Here is a 7,269-nt window from a genome sequence, read left to right on the forward strand (position 1 = left end):
AAGAGGATTGGACCAATTTTGATCCCCCCCCCAAAAAAATGGAATTGCTGGTACAAAAGCTATGCTTAGTTGACATTTTAATAGATAGTGTCAGAGAGACTGTGCCAATTCATCTTCTCATTGGCAATACTGACTGCCAGTTTCCCAATGTTGAAATTTGGAAGGCACTTTCTATAATTTTCTCTTACAGAAGATAATGCTTCAGGACCCCAACTTGGTACTCACTTTTCTAAGAGTCTGTCATAATTGTCATTCACCAATTTCCGTTCTTTTTCCAAATCTTCAACTCTCTCCTGAAACTAAGAATTGCAGTAGAGTCATTAAGATACTTCTTTAAAATGTATGGCTCTGCACATATTTTCCCTTTTGCATTGCAAGATGGAGCTTGGGTGAGAGCTTCCCATGCTCATCTCCCATGTCTACGAGGAGTCATTTAACTAAACAGCTTTGAACCAACTGAAGTGGGCTAGAAACTTTTATTAGAACTAATGAGTTTTTGTTTTGTTTTATTTTGGGGAGGTACTTGAGCTATAACCTAGGGCCTTTTGTGTGCTAGGCAAGTGCTCTACCACTTGAGCCATGCCCCCAGAACTTTTGCTTGTATTTTGGTTTTGAGACAGGATCTTGCTAACTTTACTGGGACTAGGTTTGAACTTAGATCCTCCTGCCTCTGCCTCCCAAGTAGCTGGGATTACACACGTGCACCAGCATGCCTGGCTAATGAAAATTATTTGAAGCAAGGGTTCATGATATCTGGGTTTGTGCTGTTAGAAAAGCAGCAGAACATTATGAAGAAGTGAGAACTTTAGAGAGCAGACATCATTAAAAATCCATGCATTGGAGGTGTGACTCAAGTGGTAGAGCGCCTACCCTAAATTCAAACCCCAGTCCCACCAAAAAAAAAAAAATGCAAAATTTCCATCAATGATGAATTAGTTTTAAGCAAAAGATTGAACCATGTGGAACCCTTACCACATTGCTGGTCAGATGCCCATTTTAACATCTCTGACTTTGGAATGTAGCACATTGGGTGGCTTCTTTCTTTTTCTTTTTTTTTTTTTTTTTTTGTGGCACTGGGTTTGAACTCAGGGCCTCATGCTTGTTAAGCAGGTGCTCTATCACTTGAGCCACTCTACCAGATCTACATCTTTCCACTACTATTATTTACCTCCTTCAGAGTTATCTGCAGGATGGACACTTCTTCTAGTTGGATCTTCAAGCTCACAGCCTTCATGCTCTCCTCCTTCAGCTCTGCCCGGAGCTCATCCACTTGGCTGAGGAGAGCGTCGTGGGCTGTACTCAGCATTCCCTGATTCTGGACCAGAGGAAAGTTGTGTTGGGAACAATCCTACCCACCCCCCCAACCCCCCACTCCCCGGCAGAAGGGCTCTCCTCACACTCCCAGGGGAGTGTCACAAAGAATGACCTCAGTAAGTAACATACTGCCATTCCCTTAACTTCAGCAGTTCTCTGCTGAGTGTCGTGTCCCTGGCAGGGGAAACTAAGCTCCAATTTAGGTGCCACTTTGCCAAGCTACACTAACTTTCTAAGCTATCCAATTGGTTTTTAGGATGATACAGTTCTCCCTTTGTACCTAGGAAGGGACAAGCTAGCTCTAGAAGTTGTGTGTGTGTTTCTGGAAAGCTGTGGCTGGTCATGCTTGGAACTCTGCCTCAGGGGCTCTCAGTCATGGAATTCACCCAGCTTCACTGACACTCCACTCACAGGGGTAAATGAGGCGAAATATTTAATAACAGAGTATCTGTGACAACTTTGCTGTATCTCACCACCTCACACATGCTGAAAGAATACTTTCAGGAATTTTGAGCAAATGCTGTAGCAATAGGCTAAAAAATACCATCTCGAACATTTCTCAACTCAGGCCTTGTATTTCAATACAATGAAAACAGTGCAATAGTATCATGTGTAGTAGCAGTAATATCATTTGTCTTAATAGAAACTACATTATACAATCAGGTTATACTACCTGGAGATGAACACAGGTTTCATTGGGTTTGATTATACTCATTACTAACAGATTCAAAGAATCTTTGTTAAGTACCTTTTGGAAAATGGTTTCATAAGCCTGAAAGAAAGAGATAAGTATTATTTTACCAGCTCAGCAATTTCATATATTTGACATTTATGTGTAATACAAATGTTTATCTTGAAAAACATTATAAACGAAGCCAATTTGTATATGTTTATTAATTGTGACTGGTTTTTCCCCTGCTCTGACTTGCCAGATAGTCTGTGAACATCATCAATCAAACCATTTCTTAAAAAGTAATGAAAAGGTGTCATGATGCATGCTTGTAATTCCAGCACTCGGGGCTGAGAAGGGAGGATCAGGAGTCCAAGGCTAGCCTGAGCATCTTTTTTTTTTTTTTTTTTTGAGGTACTGAGGCTTGAACTCAGGGCCTTCACCTTGAGCCACTCCACCAGTCCTATCTTTGTGAAGGGTTTTTTTTGTGATAAGGTCTCATAGAACTATTTGCCCTGACTGGCTTTGAACTACAATCATCCTGATCTCTGCCTCCTGAGTAGCTAGGATTACAGGTGTGAGCCACTAGCACCTGGCAAGCCTGAGCATCTTAAAAAAAAAAACCCACAGAAAACAATTTATTCACATTTGTATTGTTCTTGGTGAATCAAGGACGATGTAAATTTTTACCCAAGAAAAAAGTTTAATCTTGAACTAGGTACTATTACTCAGCATGCTTCAGAAAAATCTTTTTTTGGCTGGAGGTATAATTCAAGTGATAGAGCGCCTACCTAGCAAAAGTGAGGCCCTGAGTTCAAACCCCAGTACCAATACCAAAAAGAGAGAGAGAGAGAAGTGCCTTTTCAGTATTAGAAGGAGAAAAAATGGTCATCACGACAGTCATTGCTGGTTGAGCAGTTATGTGTGCCACATGTTCCTGCTACATTATGGTCATTTAAGGTATCTCACATAACTCTGGAGCAAGCCATCCAGCTCCACAGTCAGTGCTGTTGATCCTGTGCAGAATGAATCGTTAAAGGAAAACAAGGTAGAACCTACATTTAAAACGTTGTGGGTGATTTCAGGTCATTTCTGCTAGCCTTTCTCACCATTAAGAAGGGCAAGGAAATTAACGTAGAATGGCTTCCTCCCTTCCTGTTCCTTCCCTCCTCCCTTCCTCCTTCTTTCCTTCCTTCTTCTGTCTGCTAGAAAAGTGTACTACCACTGAGCTACACTTCCAGCCCCTCTTTTTTTTAACAGTATCACTTTAAATGATCTTATTTCCCATATTTCCACATCTTTTAAATGCTAAAAACATGAACCAGATTAAAAGAATACAGTAATGTGCAGAGTCCTCTATAAACCCTAGGTTTGGAGGCTGGTCTCATAAAGATCCTGGAGTTCTTATCAGAGTAAACTGTCGTGGCCTCCATCCTCAGTGACTGCCGCCACCATCATCGCCTCACTAAACAAGGAATCCAGGCTGGTGGGGTAGCTCAAGTGACAGAACACCAGCCTAACAAGCATGAAGCCTTGAGTTCAAACCTCACTACCCCCCAAAACAAGCAAGGAATCCAGGAGTCACCTTTCATTTCTTTTCCTCTCTATTCTCCCCTTTCGTAATAAAGCCCATTCTGCAACTTCTTGCACTTTTTTTTGGTGGCGGTGGGGCGGGGTGGGGGTGGGCGGGCAGGTACTGGGGTTTGTACTCAGTACTTCACGCTTATTAGGCAGACTCTGCACCACTTGAGCCACTGTGCCAGCCCAGCTTCCAGAACCTTCCACAGTAAGACACCCTTCTCTGCAGGGTCTCTCCTCGCCTTGGGACCCTCATCTTCTAGCTCCTTGGAACCTCTGCAGTGGTTTTCTTTATTCATTTATTCATATGTGCATATATTGTTTGGGCCATCCCCCCCTCCTTTCTTTTTCTTTTCTTTCTTTTTCTTTCTTCCTTCTGTTCTTTTTCTTCTTTCCTTCCTTTCTCCTCTCTCTCTCTCTCTCTCTCTCTCTCTCTCTCTCTCCCCCTCCCCCAATCCCCTTCCTTCCCTTCCTTTCTTCCAACCTGGTTTCTTTTCTTCTAGTCTGTATCAGTCAACTTATCATTCATTCTTCTGCCAAAATGATCTTTCCTTGTGACTTTGTAATAGACGTTTAAAGTTTTCAGAAAGGTATAAAGACTTAAAAAACAGTCATCTGAGGGCTGGTGGAGTGGCTTAAAAGATAGAGCACCTGCCTAGCAAGTGCAAGGCATTAAGTTCAAATCCCAGTGCCAAAAAATCCCACCCCCCTAAAAAACCAGTCATCTATATTCCTACTACCCATAATAATAATTATTGGTCCTCTATAAAGTTTTCTTACAATATTTTTTTGTGGAACTGGGTTTTGAACTCAGGATTTTGTGCTTGCAAAGCAGGAGTTCTTACTACTTGAGCCACACCTGTAGTCCATTCTGCTCTGGTCGTTTTGGAAATGGGCTATTTGTCCAGGCAGGACTCAAACCTTGATCCTCCCAATCTCACCCTCCCATATAGCTAGGATTACAGGCATAAGCCACCAGCTACACTATTTATTTTTTTTTCCAATTGTTTTTGGCATTTGAGCTAAGAAAAACTAATTCTATATTTTCTTGAAATATGAGTTTCCCAGCTGCTTAATCTCTCTTCATATGGCTTGTTTCATAATTTAAAATAAGTTATGACAGATCACTTATGTATTACTAAGATGAGAGAATATTTACAAAGAATTCATTCTTTTCTAAATAAATAATTTAGAAAACAGCATTCCTGTTTTTCTTTGAAAGAGTATTTGGACATTGCAGAAAATCTTTCTACTAAAGACCCAATTTGCTATATTACAATAATATACCTTGAAATCAAAGAGTGTTGCAATCAATCAACACTCATGTGCTTCACAGCTGATGTACACTTAAGATTCTACTATGCTGTTCAGAGGCTGAAACCAAAGCTCCAACATAAATTGGCATCAGACCTTCAAACTTAATTGTTTTTTAGACGGAGTATTACTTTGTAGCCAGGTTTACCTCAGGCTCCCAATCCTCCTGCCTCAGCCTCCAGAGTGCTGGGATTTCAGGCCTAAACCACTATGGCCAGCTCTTAATGGATGTTTTTCCTTTTAGTACCAGAATTTGAACTCAGGGCTTCATGCTTACTAGGCAGGTACTCTATTGCTTGACCCACATCTCCATCTGTAATGGTATTATTTTATTTTATTGTTTGGTAGTGGTCGTATTGAGGTTTGAACTCACAGCCTCACTCTTGCCACCACTTCAGCCACTCTGCCAGCCGTTTTTTTGTGTTGGGTATTTTCTTAAATTTTTTTCAGTACTGGGATTTGAACTCAGGGTCTACACCTTGAGCCACTCCTCCAGTCTTTGTGTGTGTGTGTGTGTGTGTGTGTGTTTGTGTGTGTGATGGTTTTTTTTTTTTTTGAGATAGGCATTGTGTTGGGTATTTTCAAGTTCAGGTTTGAACTCAGGACCTCACACTTGCTAGGCAGGTACAATACTGCTTGAGCCACTCCACAGCTGTTTTGTGATGGGTTTTTTTTAGAGATAGGGTCTTGAGAGCTATTTGCTAGGGGCTGGCTTTGAACTGCAATCCTTGTGAGTAGCTGGGATTACAGGCATGAGCCACCTGGCTTTGACACCATATTTCTACACTGAGATATTAGCTTCTAATGTGTAATAACGAGGAAAGAGCTCCGGTGCTCTCCTGACTCAAATCCTGCAGTGTCTCCTCCTATTTTTACAACTTGAGCAAGTTGCTTGTCAAGTTTGGGGTAGAGTCCCTTGTCTGTATATGTACGTACCTCAAGGGTTGTTTAATGTTAAATGAGATCCAGATTGTAAGGATGTAGGACAGAGTCTGCCAGCACATACAAATGCTCAATAAAGGCTGATTTCCTGACCTTGCCCTGGAACTGCCAAGAGCTGCCCAACTCCATTATACTGGAGTAAGGTCCTTGGCAGGGCCTTAACCCTGCTACAAGTTAACTGCACTTAAGTCCACCGTAGCAGGAAGTGCTTGAACACTGGGGCTTGAATTCAAGGCCTCATGCTTGCTATGCAGGAATTCTACCACCTGAGCCACTCCGCCTGCCCTGATACAGATTTCTTAACTAACTGATCACCTCCCTCCAAGAAAGCACAGGTGATGGAGTAACTCACCTGTTGAACTTCAGCCAATTGTGCTTTGGTGGCTGCCAAGGAGGCATTCCTTTCATGTAAGAGCCTCTTCAGTCGAATCAGCTCCACATTCTCCTTGATGGAGGCTCTACGGAAAGAAGGAGGTTCTAGTTTCCATATGAGTGGACAGAGTTAAGCATCTTTTCTCATCAACTGTGCCAAGAAGAACATTTTTCTCTTGTGTCTTGCCTTCTGTTGTCCCCCAAAAGACACCAGAAGTAGGGAGTACAGTCTGGTAAATAATCTCCTTTGTTCTATTTCTTCTCATGCCATTTGAGAGTTAGTGACCACTAACCTTAACCCTGTGTTTTGAGAAAACATAGTAACTTTGTTTACAATTACTGTGTTTCTTATAAATCTTGCAAAGTCCAACTAAGTCTAAGCCTTGTTTTCCTAGAAAAAACAAAGAGACATGAATGTAACAAAGGGAGATTATTATTTCTGAACCTGGGAGATCATGTTTTTTATTTATTCTTGTTATTGTTTTGTTTTGGTTTTTGGTGAGACTGAAGTTTGAACTCAGGGCTTTGCACTTGGAAAGCAGGCTCTCTCCTGCTTAAGCCACACCTTCAGTCCAGTTTGCTCTGTTCACTTTGGAGATGAGGCCTTTCCAACTATTTGCCTGGGCTGTGCTTAAATAGAGATTCTCCCGATCTCAGCTCCCAAGTTGCTGTTACTGTTTTGTTTTGAGACAGGGTCTCAGTCACTACGGATGCCATCTGCTCTCAAACTCACTATGTATCTCAAGCTGGCCTCAAAACTGTGGTCCTCCTGCCTCAGCCTCCGCAGGGAGTTCAGGAATGAGCCACCATGTCCAGTCTGTGATTCTGTGTTCTTTATCATTTGAAAGACAAAGGGAAGGACTTGGGCTCACTGCACACTATTTCTGTGACTCCTAGTCCTAATTGCTCAGGAATCTTGGGAGCGATCTTTAAAAGTACACTGCCACCTGGGCACCAGTAGCTCATGCCTATAATCCTAGCTACTGGAGAGGCTCAGATCAGTAAAATCTTGAATCAAGGCCAGCCCGCGGCAAATAGTGTGAGAGACCCCCATCTCCAAAATAACCACAGCAAAACTG

At 42.0% G+C, this 7,269-nt stretch overlaps 1 long non-coding RNA gene across 1 annotated transcript; it reads right to left on the reverse strand.

Annotated features, from left to right (window-relative positions):
* Positions 1 to 225: 225 nt before the first annotated feature.
* Positions 226 to 6,376, reverse strand: LOC141421624 (uncharacterized). Its single transcript, XR_012446243.1, has 4 exons — positions 6,171 to 6,376; positions 2,063 to 2,086; positions 1,169 to 1,315; positions 226 to 299 (listed from the first exon to the last, which is right to left on the reverse strand). It is a non-coding gene; the product is annotated as an uncharacterized lncRNA (long non-coding RNA).
* Between the last annotated feature and the right edge of the window lie 893 nt (positions 6,377 to 7,269).

The sequence above is a fragment of the Castor canadensis genome, chromosome 3 (genome assembly GCF_047511655.1).
Source record: "Castor canadensis chromosome 3, mCasCan1.hap1v2, whole genome shotgun sequence".
NCBI classification, from domain to species: Eukaryota; Metazoa; Chordata; class Mammalia; order Rodentia; family Castoridae; genus Castor; species Castor canadensis.